Here is a 15,749-nt window from a genome sequence, read left to right on the forward strand (position 1 = left end):
CTTACCATAAATTTGATATACATAATGTAAATATTGACAAAGGCTCTGTAACACCAACAAATTAATACTACAATATTGTATAGCTTAGAATATGCAATATGGAATACATATATTCCATATACGAAATACAATATGGCTTTAAATTTATTGGGCTTGATGTTTTCCAGCATAAAAATATCTAGTTTTACATTTAACTTAAAATTCTTTTTCCTGAGAATCACTTATTTTCCTTAAGAGAAGCAGTAATCCCACTCACTTTTCTTCCAATAATTTTGGAAGAAATTGAGCATTGACAAGTCAGTTACGATCTAACCAAGAAAAGAGAATACAGTCTAAACATTTAAAATAAATGGAATTTAATCCAGGAAAATGGCTACACAGATGACGGAAGGATTGAGAAGCTAAACTGAGGATAATAAATCAACCTGGAAATTAATAGCAGCAGAATGTCACAGGTATCAGCACTCATAGGTCTCAAGGGACAGAGAGAAGAAGTGATGTTGTGTGTATGCTCAGTTGCTTAGTCATGTCTGACTCTTTGCAATCCCATGAACTATAGCCTACCAGGCTCCTCTGTCTATGGGAGTTCCCAGGCAAGAAAACTGGAGTGGGTTGCCATTTCCTTCTCCAGGGGATCTTCCCAAGCCAGGGATTGAACCCAAGTCTCCTGTGGCTCCTGCAGCAACTCAGAGTTCAAGGTCATCGGGAAAAACTAGAGGCAACAAAGGATGGGTCTGAAAGCTGGAAAAAAGCTTCTAGGGGTCAGCCCCCAAAGAACCAGCAGAATACGAGTAGGGCAAGGAATGAATGTGAAGTTAAAAACAAGCATAGGCTGGAACAATGGAAAGTAGAGAGTGAAGTAAATTAATAAGTTTTCCATTTTCATTTTCTCCTCCAGGGTAATGTTACACTAGGCAAATTGATTTACTGATACTTTTTAAGGGCATTAAGTTTAGCTCCTGGGAACTGCATTCAACAAACATCTTGTAAATAAATGAAATCACCATTTTAGTTCCACATATGACCTCAATAAACCAAATTTACACGCCCTTAAATGATGAGACAATAACCTGCCTTCTCTTTGAAGTTTAATAAAACGTATAAAGGAGGCATTGCTGTCTTTTTGGATTAGATTTAGACAGTGGTCAATGCTCTGTCAGTGGCATTGTTTTACTCAGAACTGTGAACAGACGTACATTCTGATGTTCTGGAAATCCCCATTCTTTATAATAAAACCACACTTTGAAAACAGGACTCAGGAGGAGGTGGAAAAAGCCACACACAATTTCCTCAACAAGACCACTGCTCAATTCCTCTTTTTCTCTCCATTCTGCTGGAAAACTGACAACGCGTTTTGCAGACTAATAGTAAGGCGCCAATTTGTATGAGCATGTCTTTTGTAACATGGAAGGGTAATTATGTATGGTGGTGGTATAAAAATATTTATCCATCCACCTCATGGCCAGGTAAAACAAAGTTTAATGTGAGCACATGGGCATGCTTAATTGTACACTGAATTTTGAAGACCACACCTAACTTAAACCATGCCCTACTTTAATTTAAGCAATATGAGATCTCCCCATGAGCAGCCTCTAAATTGTAAGCCTTATCTCAGACTTGAACTAGTAATGATTAAATTGTCATTACCACCATCAAATTCTTTTCTCATTTGTCATTAAAACTTAGTCTTGTCTCATTTTGGCTTATTACTCTGATATGAAACACTATTACATATTAAAAAATAGATGGCCTGTAGAATAGAATGGAGCATTATTGCATTTGCTTAATAGAAATCAGGAAGAAATGTCAAGGTCATCTCTATACCTCACACCTTGTCATTCATATGGCTTCTGCTAATAAAAGAAAAAAAGGTAAACAAAAGGCACAGAAACTAAGTCTTTCACTATGCAGCACCACACTAAAAGTGTAAAATGCTGGCCATGATGAACCCCATTTTCTTCTCATGCAAAGAAAAGAAAGACTTTAAGGGGAAATAGTTCAAAGTCCACCTTAAATTCCTTGACTCAGACTCACTCACCTAAAATTCAATGAAGAAACAGCATGAACTTTCCAAAACCATCTATCTTCTTTTCTTTGAAACGGCAGTCAGTTCTGGCATTTAAAGACTTTGCAAGCGTTTCATCCAGGGACTTGTAAATCTCACTTATCTGCAATGAGAAAACACACTTTTATTTAGCTCAGTAACTCACACTTACGTGTTTATTACAGAAACAGAATGAGCAGACCTAGAACATATGGTGTTTTACAAATCCCTTCATCCACTAAGAATGACTTGTAATACTCAACCCAGCATTTTGGTTCTCAATTACTATAATAAATGTTTAGGAAAAATAGACATTTATGCCAAAAGTCATTTTACAGATGAAGATGGGGAGGTCCAGAGGGTAAAGTGAGCGTCCAAGATTAAGCAGCTGGTTAGTAACAGAGTGGGCTTCCCTGGCGACTCCTGCCTGCCAATTCAGGGGACACAGATTCCATCCCTGGGTCGGAAGATTGCCTGGAGAAGGAAATGACAACCCACTCCAGTATTCTTGCCTGGGAAATCCCATGGACAGAGGAGCCTGGCGGGCTACGATCCTTGGGGTCATAAAGAGTTGGATACGACTTAGTGACTGAGGACGAGCACGCAGTAACGGAGTAGCCTTGAACCTCAGGTTCCTAACATCGCCTTTTGTTTTTGGTTTATTTAAAACCCAGAAATGGGAAAAACAGAGAATCTTCTGTGTTTCCCGAGTTGGTAATTTTCTGGAACACTGTGTCACCACAATTTCTACTAAAACCAAGGAGACTAGAGTTGAGGGCAGAGTCCTCAGACCAGCCTCCACTCTGACGGTAGATGCAGGCGCAGCTATTGCAGAGGCACGCTGATGTTCCTGATCCACATGCTTTATGATGTTGCGTAGCAGTGACATAAAGAGTAAATAGTTCAGAATATGGTCTGTTGGTGTTTCTTAACAAAGCGGAACGATTTTTATCAATCTTGTCTTCTGAGAAAATTCACAGAGGAGAAGAGAAAGAGAGGCTCCAGGCCAAACTCGGCAATTTGCCCAAGAGTCCCTGCCCTGCTGGATGAAGGTGACCAGATGCTTTACCCGTCACTTCCCTCCAGCTAGTCTTTCTCTCCCGTCTTCCCCCACCTTTCCCAGCACACAAGCTGGATGTTACTATTCCACGTCCTAGGTGGCTTGAAGGAGCAGAAATTTGAAGCTCAGGAAATCCCATGTTCAGATGAAGGAAAAGATGGGGAGAAGGGAGATCACAGCAGATAAAGCAGAGAAGGTTTCTGATGGCAGTGGAGCAGGTTGAGGAGCCTAGTTCTGCACCCCGGCTGGTGGGAGTGGCCTCTGTCTCCAGCCCCATCCTTCACTTTCCTCGCCAAACTCTCTTCTCTGGCCCAGGCAGTCTAAAATGATGGCAATCATTATATTGCTCAGATAAAGAGGCCGTGTGAAAGGACCCACAGGCAGGCTCAGGTTTCACACCTTAACTGTGATCTGTGACTTCAGTGGAAGTTGCCGTTTGGAGGACATCTTGATTATGAGCAAGCTTCAGCTTTTGCTGTTTCTTCTGTACCAGGAAGAGGTCTCCATCTCAGCCTGCGTCTCACAGGCAGTGACGGAAACCAGTTGTCTGGTAGGCAGCTCCGTCCCTACCACTCTCGGCTTCTGTCACCCAAGACCACTTCCGAGGATCCGGAACTAACAACCCACAGTTCTTTCTAGTCTTGATCCTGAGGTTGCCCACCTCCCAAACTGTCACTGAATGAAAGGCATCAATCCTCCCCTCTCTTCTCCCTGCAGCCTGGTGGACACTCGCATAGCAAAACCTCACGTGAACCTTGATTAGGAAGAGAAAATAATACCTTTCTCACCTTAAATCCTCATTTAATTCTACATTAGCTATCAAATTCTAGTTTGACCGTGTGACTTGAGGTTAAAATTAGCATCATGGGATAAAATAGAGTTCTGCCCCCTTCATCTGGTTCCTTGAAGACCTTTCCATCAGTACCTGGCTTGGAGGCTAGAGTCAATATTGTACCACTGAGTACCACAAGAGAAAGAACTACAGCAAGTCCCTACATACAAATGAGTTCCGTTCTGACAGCATGTTCATAAGTCCAACAAAGTTAGCCTAGGTACCCAACTAACACAATCAGCTATATAGTGCTATGCTGTGCTTAGTGACTCAGCTGCGCCCAACTCTTTGTGACCCCTTGGACTGTAGCCCTCCAGGCTCCTCTGTCCATGAGATTTTCCAGGCAAGAATAATGGAGTGAGTAGCCACTTCTCCAGGGGATCTTCCCAACCCAGGAATCAAACCTGTGTCCCCTGTGTCTCTTGCATTAGCAGGCAGATTCTTTACCACTGAGCCACCTGGGAAGCCTGTTACCATATACAATTGCTATAAATTTTCTTCTCTATAAGAATATGTGCAACTTGTGGGCAGGGACAGTCTTGTTTATTTCTTCATCATCTTTAGCACTTCATCTTTAACGGTGAATGATACTCCTCACTAAATGTATGTTCACTTGAGGGTGCAACAACTAGCAAGTATAAAGGTCAGTGTTTTCCCAATTGTTCCTACACAGACTTGTGGTAGAAACTTAATTAGATCATTTTACCAGATTATTCGTTACTGGTCTAAGACCATTAAAGTGTCTTAGGAAGCTACAGTAAAGTGGATTTGGGATTGTGGCCCTTGGACTAAATTCAGAATCACCTCAGACAAAAGGCTAGTAGATCAGAGTCAGGGAGGAGCCTGTGGATATGGGCCTTTCTGGATGCCTTAATGCTGGAGACAGAATTAGTGCTCAGGGATGGATACTCATGCACCCTCTCTGTTCCAAGGATTTGTTCTTGTTGACACATAGTTCAGCCTGAGAACCGGGAAGATTTTGGATGTCTGCACGCATTTCCTATTAAGGGCATAGATTGCTGCTTCAAGCTCTGAGGATAAAGAAGCTGCAGCACTGGGTCAGCCTAGCCAATCTGATCTGGTGCAGCCCCATCACAGAAGGGCAGAATCCCAGCAGAGATTCTGGTCCCCAAGGGAATTACCTTTGAGACTGCCTGTATCTGCCTGTTGCTGTGCAGATACTTCATTTCTGTGAAGTTTTGAAGTCCTTCTTTTTTTTTCATTGGGCTATAATTGCTTTACAATACTGTTGGTTTCTGCCATACCTCAGGCTTCCCTGGTGGCTCAGCTGGTAAAGAACCCGCCTGCAATGCAGGAGACCTGAGTTCGATCCCTGGGGTGGGAAGATCCCCTGGAGGAGGCACGGCAACCCACTCCAGTATTCTTGCCTGGAGGATCCCCATGGACAGAGGAGCCTGGAGGGCTACAGTCCCTAGAGTCACAAAGAGTCGGACACAACTGAGTGACTAAGCACAGCACAGCTGGCATACATCATGAAGTCTGTTTTCTTTTAAAAAAAAGCTTTTAATTTTGTATTGGAGTATAGCCGATTAACAATGTTGCGATAGTTTCAGGTGAATGGTGAAGGGAGTCAGCCATACATATACGTGTATCCATTCTCCCCCAAACTCCGCTCCCATCCAGGCTGCCACATAATATCCAGCGGAGCTCCCTGTGCTGTACAGTAGGTCCTTGTTGGTTATCCATTTTAAATACAGCAGTGTGCACATGTCTATCCCAAACTCCCTATCTATCCCTTCCCCTCCCCGGCCCCGTATCCTTCCCCTCAACAACCATAAGTTCATTCTCTAAGTCTGTGAGTCTGTTTCTGCTCTGTAAATAAGTTCATTTGAATCATTTCTTTTTAGATTTCACATTTAAGAAATGTCATACAATATTTCTCCTCTGTCTGACTTACTTGACTCTGTATGACAATCCCCAGGTCCATCCACGTTGCTGCAGAGAAGTTTTGAAGTCTTTGGCCAAATAACCAGGGAAATGAATTTAATCTCAGAGGCAGTCGTGTATCTAACCTCTGGCCATCAGATGATAACCCAATGATGGCAGACACATGGGCTGTCTTTCACGATTCTAAACCTCTAGATAACAGTACACAGGGAAAGTAGAGTGACTACCTGCTTCACCTCAAAGTCACCTACTTCAGTATCTCCTACAACAGGGGTCTCCAACCTCTAGGATCTAATGCCTGATGATCTGGGGTGGAGCTGATGTAATAATAACAGAATTAAAGTGCACATTAAACATAAAGTGCTTGAATCATCCCCAAACTACGCCCCACCCCCCGCCCCCACCCCCGCCCCGCAACCCTAGTCCATGGAAACACTGTCTTCCATGAACCTGGTCTCTGGTGCCAAAAAGGTTGGGGAACACTGCCTACAACACATAACAGAGATTGCGAGAGGATGTTTGAGCAAATAGAAGACAGTAGCAGTGAAATACCAAGTTTCCCTCTTGATATTTCACCAACAAACAGGGATAAAGAAACTCACACTTCATCAGGGAGGTTAAAGTAAGATAAAGCAGTGAGAATAAGAGTATTTGGATGAAATGGCTGTCAGCGGAGTAGACATCTACATTCTTCAGTGAATGTGGAAAAATATTCCCAGCAGAAAGCCAGAGGCCTGCTGACATTTAGGAACCCTCAAGAAAAAAGTACGCTTGTCAGCATCAGTTCAGGCGGGTATTCAGTCAACTGTTTTAAAGGTGCTGAGAAGGAAGAAGGTGGTTTAGAAAGGATTTCTCAGCTCTGTTCCTTGCACAGCATGTTTGTGTTTTTCAGAGGGACTGCCTTTGTGTTCTATCTGCAGCATCTCCCTGTAGGCTTAGGCAGTTGCTCACCTAGATGATATTTGCATTTTAAAAGAACATCCTCCCTCTATGTTTAACCATTTGCACTGCACCTGGGCAGACCCCACACAGAGGAGCTCTGTTGTGGAGAACTCACTTAAGTACCCATCATTTTTTCTTTTTCAAAATAATAAATGTAAAAATAATTAGCTCTATATGCCAGTATTTATGAAGAATCAAGTTTAATTAAAAAAAAAAAAGAATCAAGAGATGGCTGGGCACTTAAATAGCTCTTTAAATAATCAAAGTAACTTTACTTTTAGGAGGTATGGAAAATGTAATAAATTATAAAAATGAATAACATCCATATTCCACTAGTTAGAGGCAATCCCTCTGAAGATTTTCTACATTTACTTCCAATTATCTATGCATACATGTGCATACACACATGGTTTTTAATGAAATTGAGGGATTCTAAAGTGAAAGTGAAAGTCACTCAGTCATGTCTGACTCTTTGTGACCTCATGGACTCTACAGTCCATGGAATTCTCCAGGCCAGAATACTGGAGTGAGTAGCTGTTCCCTTCTCCAGGGGATCTTCCCAAACCAGGGATCAAACCCAGGTCTCCCACATTGCAGGTGGATTCTTTACCAGCTAAGCCACTAGAGAAGCCCCAGGGATTCTAAGAGATATATAATTTTATTTCAAGTTTTGTTTTTGTTTTACTTTTTGTCTCTGTTGTTAGTGAGCCACACTTATTCAGCATAAATACGAAATTTTTTCTGGCTATGAAATTTTTTATAAAACTTGCTAATTAAAGATTATGACATAATGAAGGTTTGGAACATCCAAAGACAGCAAACGCTTCTTTGGTTTATTCATGTGCTTTATATACACTCACATACACAAAGAAGTATAAGGCAGTATATTATTTTATTTCAGTATAAGGAGTAGATTTATTTTATAATAGTCCTTACTTTGTTATAGAAATCTCTACTGTACAAAACCCATATATCCTAAGACATCAGAAAAATAAGAGCCATTTTTTTTCAGAATATGTTTTTAGAGCGAGTGATTCTCTCATTCTGTAAGCTTTAAAAAAAAATACAATTGTGAGAACACAATTAAGTGGTCTCATTAACTTACATTATCCCTAAACTGAATTATCTCAAAAATTTTCTTTAATGAAAATCTCTTTTTATGAACAATATGCAAATAAACCAAGTACACACAAAACCTACCCCCTAGTGATGACCTCATTAAAGTTTTAAGCATGGGAACTTAATTCCAAGCAAGGCAGCAAGATGAACAGATTTTTGCTGACCAGGAAAAAAAAGGTTTATCTATGCTCAGCCTTTTGTCTCTTGCATCTCAAGATGTAAAATTGATCAAAAAGAGAATTAAATTGAACTTTGAGTGTTAAATCAGAATGACAGAGATTTATCCAATTAATTTTTAAAAAGACAAAATTTTAATTAGCCACATGTGGGTATATTATAGATTCTACTGAAATTTTCCTGGTGATATGTGACCATCAATATTTTGCTCTGAATTTATGCTCACTCATTTGCTAAAGTCCTGCACACTTCTTAGAAATTAATGATGCACTGTGATTTCATATGTGTCTGATTTTAATAATATAAAGATCCAGCCAGAACAGAAGACAGGAAGGAAGGAAGAAGGAAGGAAAGAAGTCATGAAACTGGATACAAGGGGAGGGAAAGCCAAATAAAAAAAAAGATTTTCTATGACCTTTATTAGTTTCATTAGTAACAATTTTTTAAAAAAGAGATGGATGAAAATGAGAATAAATGTTTCCACGAGGAGTTCCATACCTCCCTAAATATCACAAATTAAATGTTTGCACTAAGGAGACAGAATTCCACATTGTTAAACATTCATCTTCTCTAATATACATAAACCCTAACCATAAAGCTCAGGCTCCTAAAATCACATGTCTGCAAACATGGCAGTTATTTGGACACAAGTTCAGTGACAAACATTTTTTGGGGGGCTTGTAATATATCTCATGTATCTTGTTTCCCCAGAAAAAAATATTTATGTGCAAAATACAGAGAGTGTTTTCTTGGACAAAGAAGTGCTTTTTCTGGAAACCATAAAGAAATGGAAGGATCTGATTCTGGGAAACAATTCAGGCCTTGCCCTCTGACCTTGACTGATGACCTTGAATGTGCCACATGCCCTAGTGACCACCTGAGGACAACAGAGAGCCTGACTGATTTTCATCTGACTCAGAAAAGAGGAGTGTCTTTTTTAAAAATGCAAATAAAAGATACAGCATTTAATGAGGTATCATTCATCTCCATGACACTTTGGAGTTAAAAAAAAATGATACTATGCCCTGCATCATATATACTGAAACTTTTTCTCTTGAAGACCCTAAAGAGCTTGTGACTATGTGTGTTATATCTATCAATATTTACCTTATTAGAAATTGACTTAGAAATTTTAAAAAAATTATTTATAAATGTGTTTACATAACAGTGATAAACCTCTTTAAATGTAACATCAATAAGATGTTTTTAAAAAGAAAATATTCTCCAAAACTAAAAAAAAAATGTAGTGAGAAGCAGGGCATGCTTTTACATTTTGGGAAAACTTTATATTCTGGCTTCATAGAAAGATGATAGCTGGGTTTTCATATCTGCTTCTGCTTTCAATCTATTGCAATATGTTGTTTTGGTTGAAGAATATGAAGAAACTCCAAACTTAGGCAGATGTGCAGTTCAGAATAGAGTATTTTTATAGCCTTTCAGACAATTGTGGCTATTTTTCTTTGATATGACTGAAACTCAACAACTGTTGCTCCTTAAAGGTGAGTTGCTTTGTGAAATCTGAAACCATATCAATGAACTTGCCATAATCCATTACATCAAATGCCATGCTGTTTTTATCATTGCTTGCTTTTTTTTGTTTGTTTACTGTTTTTGCATAGTAGTAAAGAAGATGATTACTAACCAGTACAGTTTGGTGCCATTGCCTTGATTTGTAATAAAATCATACCGGTTTTATCCACCATTGCTTTTTCATCATCAGTGCAACTGTCTACATAGTCAAGATGGCAAGTAATATGTTGGAGTTATTATTAAAATAGTTTTGACCTCAAAGACCCCATCAAAGTGTCTAGGAGACTTCACTTTGAGAACCACTGGCCTAAAAGGAAGAGAGTATAGTAAGGAGGTTGAGTGAAGGCTCTGAGGTTGGACAGAGTGGTGATAACTCTCACCTCATTACTGATTTCATATCCATGAAGTACTTAGCGAGCCACCCACTTTTCCACACCTTCTAAAATAGGAATAATAACAGATTGTACCTCCCAGAGGTGTTACAAGGATTAAAGGAGGCCCCTCAGCACAGTGCCTGACACATGGTAAACTCAACCAATCTTAACTATGAGTACTAATATTTATATTATCGCTTCTCTTTGAGATCAAGAAGCAATGGTTTGAGTAACTCAGAATACCAGCTGTGTTTGCTGGAATTTGTTTATGCTGTACCAATCTAAATTTAGTTCTGCATTTCCTCTGTTGAGGACAAGCTACATGCAGATATGTATATTTTCCAACCAAGTTGTGTACAGAGATTGATAGCTTGCCCTTCATGGGCTGATTTTTCAAATCCTCATGTAGTCAATCACAAGAAAGATTTCTCAGTAGTTAGTTATGACAAATGTGAGAGGAGATTTTGATGGGGACCCATGATCTCCGAGTCCCTGATCTGCCACCTGCCACAGCCACGTGGGGAAAGAGATTATTACCAGTAAGTTACACTATGATCAGAAAGTCAGATCACAAGGAAACACAGGAATCCCATTTGCCTAAGGTCTGGAACCAACACTTTAGAAATGTCTTTCCTACAACATTTGATCTTGTCCTAATCTCAGTCCTCCAGATTTTACCACTTGGTAGAGAAAACTGAATTCAAGTAAATAATCTCTAAGGAAAACAGGGGGAACATGTGTATCTGTCTCAATAAAGGGTGAGGTGTGCACAGGCACATGTACAAACATGTATGCTGCACTCTCACCAACAGGAATTTGGCAGAGACTCTGAGTGTTGGAAAACTCTAAGCTCATAAATGCATCTAATATCAATAAATGGGGGGGAAAGGTGGGTATTAGTCAAGGAGACCCAGGGACATTCTGCCTGCCTATTTTACTCTTAAGAATATTTTTTACTGCTTCAAAGATGTATACTCTCTCTTATTTTCCTTGTAATTATAAGAGGTTCACGTGGCCTATTTTTTAAATCACTCTTGATATTTACCTGAGTAGAACAGAAAAAATCTAAAATGAAACAACTCTTAACAACAAGAAATCAATGATACAAGCTTGATTGTAAGTGGCACATGCTATTTGGTCTCAATGTTGGAAAAAATCATAGAGTGTGTTAGTGATGGAACTGAAATGAAGTGTGCCCTGTTGAAAGAGAGCTGCTTTTCTGGTTGTCCCATGTACAAGCATGGACTAAAGATGGTCATATCTTCTTATTTTCATATTCAGGGTGGAAATCCAGATTTTTACAAGAGAAGTTGTTAGGTAACTGAATTTAGGCTTCCCTGGTGGCTCAGTGGTAAAGAATCCGCCTGACAATTCAGGAGATGTGAGTTCCATCCTTGGGTCCGGAAGATCCCATGGAGAAGGAACTGGCTACCCACTCCAGTATTCTTGCTTTGGAAATCCCATGGATAGAGGATCCTGGCAGTCCATGTGTTTGCAAAAGAGTCAGACACAACTTGGCGAGTAAAAATAAACAAACAAACAAAATCATGCTGGCAGGGTTTTCAGGCTACCATATTTTGGATTTCTCCAAAGACACGATTTCATCTCCCTTCCATTTAATGGATCAATGTACAGTCACCACTCACTGGTTTGCAAGGGTGGGGACAACAGAGAGGAGCCTTGATCGCCCTCTGGTGGTTTCAATGTGCCAAAACAATTAGCTGAACACTATTCTGTGTTATTTATCGAAAACTTGCATATTTTGGAAATTCCCTAAAATCAATAAAATGGACTCTAGTTATTTTATGTGAGATATGAACCACGTGGTAATTTTACTGTTAGATCATATTCGACTCTGGGATAATGGGCGACAGAAAGAAGGAGCAGGGAAATCTGAGTAAAGACTTGAGACCTAGAATGCGCAAGAGTTTCAGATCTAGCCACCAGGAAAAGAATCTATAAAAGTTGTGCTCTAACAAAAGGCAGGGCCAGCAGTTCAAGCTGCTGGCTGAAAGGTATATGTTGTGTTGTATGTTTACAGATGAGTGCAGTGTGAAGCATCATCTTATCCACTGGCTAGAGCTGTACCTAGTAGTTACCACATAATTTGATCCCTGTTTTGAGAATTTGACAGTAATTTTGCATTTACTAATTAATGGAGAACATATTATATCCTTTTGCTTTAGAAGCTGAACTTGAAGAAAGCATTTTTAGGGTGGGGAAGGAGATACATTAATTTCGAAAAAAATAAACAGAATTTCAAATAGCTCAGGAATATGGAACTAATACAGGTTCCTGAGAAAGCTGAAAAATAGATCCCGTGACAGCCTTGTTTCACTTGGATGCCCACGTTATCTTAAAACCCTGTTCCCAAGTATTATAGCCTCTAGCTCAAATGTCAACTTTCAAGGATGGTTCCCTCTGTATATTCATTTCCTCACCAGTTTGCCACTCTTTGACACACTCAGATAATTTAATGAACTGAAATACAATTGCTTTTAGAAGCTCAATACTTCATTATACTTTTGTTTTAAAAACAGTTTTTGAGTTGAGAGTATGTCAGCAAAACCAACCCAAAGAATGTGGCTGTTGTTACAAGGTCAGCTTTTCAGAAGCTGGAGGCAGCTGCTGTTGGCATGCTGTCAAGCAATCACCCGGGGGTAGCGGGCGACGCAGGGCCATGAATCAGCAGTTCTGACAACATTAAATACGGTAACCCATTAATGTGCAAGATAACAGGTACACATGCTGCTTCAGAAAGCACTGGAGGGGGGGGGGATATTTCATTTCTCAGGTTTAATTAGAAGGAAATCAGGGTAGGTGTGATTAAAGCTCCTATGTGAGATCCTGTGTGTGTTCATGGGTGTGCCTGTATTGGGACCTGGATTGCCATATTTATGCAAATGGATTTCTTCCGTGGAGAAAAACATTCAGATGGAGAGCTGAAATGTCAGAAGCTTGGTATTTCAAATGGGACACTCGAGCTCAAGAGGGGGGTCATGTTTTAGACTGTTCAATCCAAGAGCCACTTGTGACCATTGAGCGGTTCACGTGTGCCCCATCCAAGTGAAGATGGGTTGGACGTGTAAGATCCACACTGGAGTCCAGAGATACAGAACAAAAAATAATGCACCATATCTCTTTGATAACTTCTATTGCTTACATGTTAAAACGATAGCATTTCTGATATATTGGACTATGTGGAACATATTTATACTAATTTCATCTGTTTCTTTTTATTTCTTAATGGGGCTACTAGACAATTTAAAATGACATGTGTAACTTGCATCACATTTCAGTTGGACAATGCTGCTTGAGAAGATATTTGATTTGATCTCCTTCCAGTCTCTCTCATACAGGTAAACAAAGTGAAAGTGAAAGTGAAATTGCTCAGTCGTGTCCATCTCTTTGCGACCCCATGGACTGTAGCCCACCAGGCTCCTCTGCCCAGGGGATTTTCCAGGCAAGAGTACTGGAGTGGATTGCCATTTCCTTCTCCAGGGGATCTTCCTGACTCAGGGATCGGACCCAGGTCTCCTGCATTGTAGGCAGATGCTTTTACCGTCTGAGCCACGAGGGAAGTCACAGATACACAAACACGCACGCATACACACATACACACATGCAAGGGATAGGAAGGGTGTCATGGTAGTGGGTCATTTAATAGTCACAGGCTTCAAAGTTCTATTCGAGGTGCTGGTTTGGAAATCTACACTAAAGAATAGTACAACGTAAGTCGAACTACTGGAAGATATACTACCTTAAATCACCAATTGACCTCAACTTTAGATCCAGGGGTGAAAGAGCATTTGTCATAGTTCATTTAATTCTGGCCACTTCACTAAGATTGAAAGGGACAGCCAAAGATGCTGAAAATGTTTTTCCTCTCATCACTCTTTTTTTTGCCATGCTATGCGGCATACGGGGTCTCAGCTCCCGGACCAGGGAACGAACCTGTGCCCTCTCCAATGGGAGAGCAGCGTCTGAACCACTGGACCACCAGGAAAGTCCCTTCTCATCACTCTTACAGAAGAATGAAACGACCTCTGTAGAAATGAACTGGTTGGAGCTTCCAGATCTGTTTCAGACATAGACACTCTCAAGAAGGATTTGACTATGACTGTCCAAACTGGATCATAACACATTGGGCTATAAAACTCTGACTTAATAAGGATTTTGATAAAAGCAAAATCCAGACTGTGAGGATTTTGGAGGCCTCAAATCAAACAGATGCCAATTTGGGGTTCCAAAGTCATTCATCTCTTACCCTTAAATTCCTCTTTAATCCATTTTAAATTCAACTATCAACTTTCAAACACACCTGGAAAACAAAGAGCTGAGCAGAGGGTTCATCAGTGGTAGACGGGCCAGCGTGAAAGATTGTCCAAGGGTCTTTTCTAGTAATAAAAGGTGGTGGTGTTCTTGGTTCTTGAACTTGTTGGAAGAAAGGGTGAAGTTCCTTAAATGTTTCTTTATTTAAAGCTATGCAATGTCTCCTTTTCCTCCCAAATAAATGACCTAATTTTGTCCTTCAAATTCAGAAATTGAGACAGGTCTCTGGGGAGACTTCTATTGGAAAATGGCTCATTATATACCCCTAACTTCGCTTTCTAGTATTCTTCTTTCCCTAAACTGATAATATACAAAATCTTGTTGTTGTTTAGTTGCTAAGTTGTGTCTGACTCTTTGCGACCTCATGGACTGTAGCCCACCAGGCTCCTCTGTCCCTGGGATTTTCAGGGCAAGAATACTGGAGGTGGGGTTGCTATTTCCTTCTTCAGGGGATCTTCCCAACACAGGGATCAAACCCGCATCTCCTGCGGCTCCTGAGTTTTGGCTGATTCTTTACCACTGAGCCACTGGGGAAGCCTATACAAAATTTAATGCATTCATTCAAAATTACAGAAGTGTTTTAAAGAAAATCAATAATTTATGTTTTAATAATTTTTCAGATGTTTTTCATATGCATGCTTTCTTATTTTAAAAAGTTGAATGTTACGTTTAGTGATAAAATCTGAACACTTTCATAAGAGATCAAAACTAGACAAACACTTTTGCCAACCATTTGGGTAATCTTTAAAAAATAGTCCCAATTTGGACAATGAAAGGAACAGGATTCATACCATATTTAACTTTCTGACAAGTGCATTTTTTTCATCTAAGTTCTTGACAAGTGTTTCTAAGCAATATTTTAAAAAAACTGACTATATTTGGAAAGCATGCAAAAGCAAGAAAAGTTTAGGCAAGCTAGGAGAAGCTTTGTACCATTTGTAGCATAGCAATCTTATATACCAATGGTTGGGATTTAGGAGATGTTGAGTAAGATCACAGGTATGGAAAGATTATATAAAAGAGGCTGACTTAATTTCACTAAATTTTTAGATAAGTACATTACAGTGTTAAAACACTTCACCATCTAATAGTTAGAATTTACTCTTGCTTTTATTTTAGATTTTATTACCAAAAAACATAATGAAAATAAGGATTCCTATATATTCTAAGATATTATGGGTTTATTCTTTCAGAAACCAAATAAAGAAAAACCACCATCCAGTCAAGGCTATGGTTTTTCCAGTAGTCATGTATGGATGTGAGAGTTGGACTATAAAGAAAGCTGAGCACCAAAGAATTGATGCTTTTGAACTGTGGTGTTGGAGAAGACTCTTGAGAGTCCCTTGGACTGCAAGGAGATACAACCAGTCCATCCTAAAGGAGATCAGTCCTGGGTGTCCATTGGAAGGACTGATGTTGAAGCTGAAACTC

The 15,749-nt window shown here is 39.8% G+C and overlaps 1 protein-coding gene across 49 annotated transcripts in view; it reads right to left on the reverse strand.

Moving 5' to 3' along the window:
• Positions 1-15,749, reverse strand: part of DTNA (dystrobrevin alpha) — a 433,073-nt gene that overhangs the window by 228,895 nt on the left and 188,429 nt on the right. For all 49 annotated transcript variants that reach the window (XR_014074807.1, XR_014074805.1, XR_014074810.1 and 46 more), the window contains exon 2: positions 2,039-2,168. The gene's annotated coding sequence lies outside the window, so the exon portion shown is untranslated. The remainder of the gene's footprint in view (positions 1-2,038; positions 2,169-15,749) is intronic.

The sequence above is a fragment of the Giraffa tippelskirchi genome, chromosome 14 (assembly GCF_054371585.1).
Source record: "Giraffa tippelskirchi isolate mGirTip1 chromosome 14, T2T-mGirTip1v1.2.pri, whole genome shotgun sequence".
NCBI classification, from domain to species: Eukaryota; Metazoa; Chordata; class Mammalia; order Artiodactyla; family Giraffidae; genus Giraffa; species Giraffa tippelskirchi.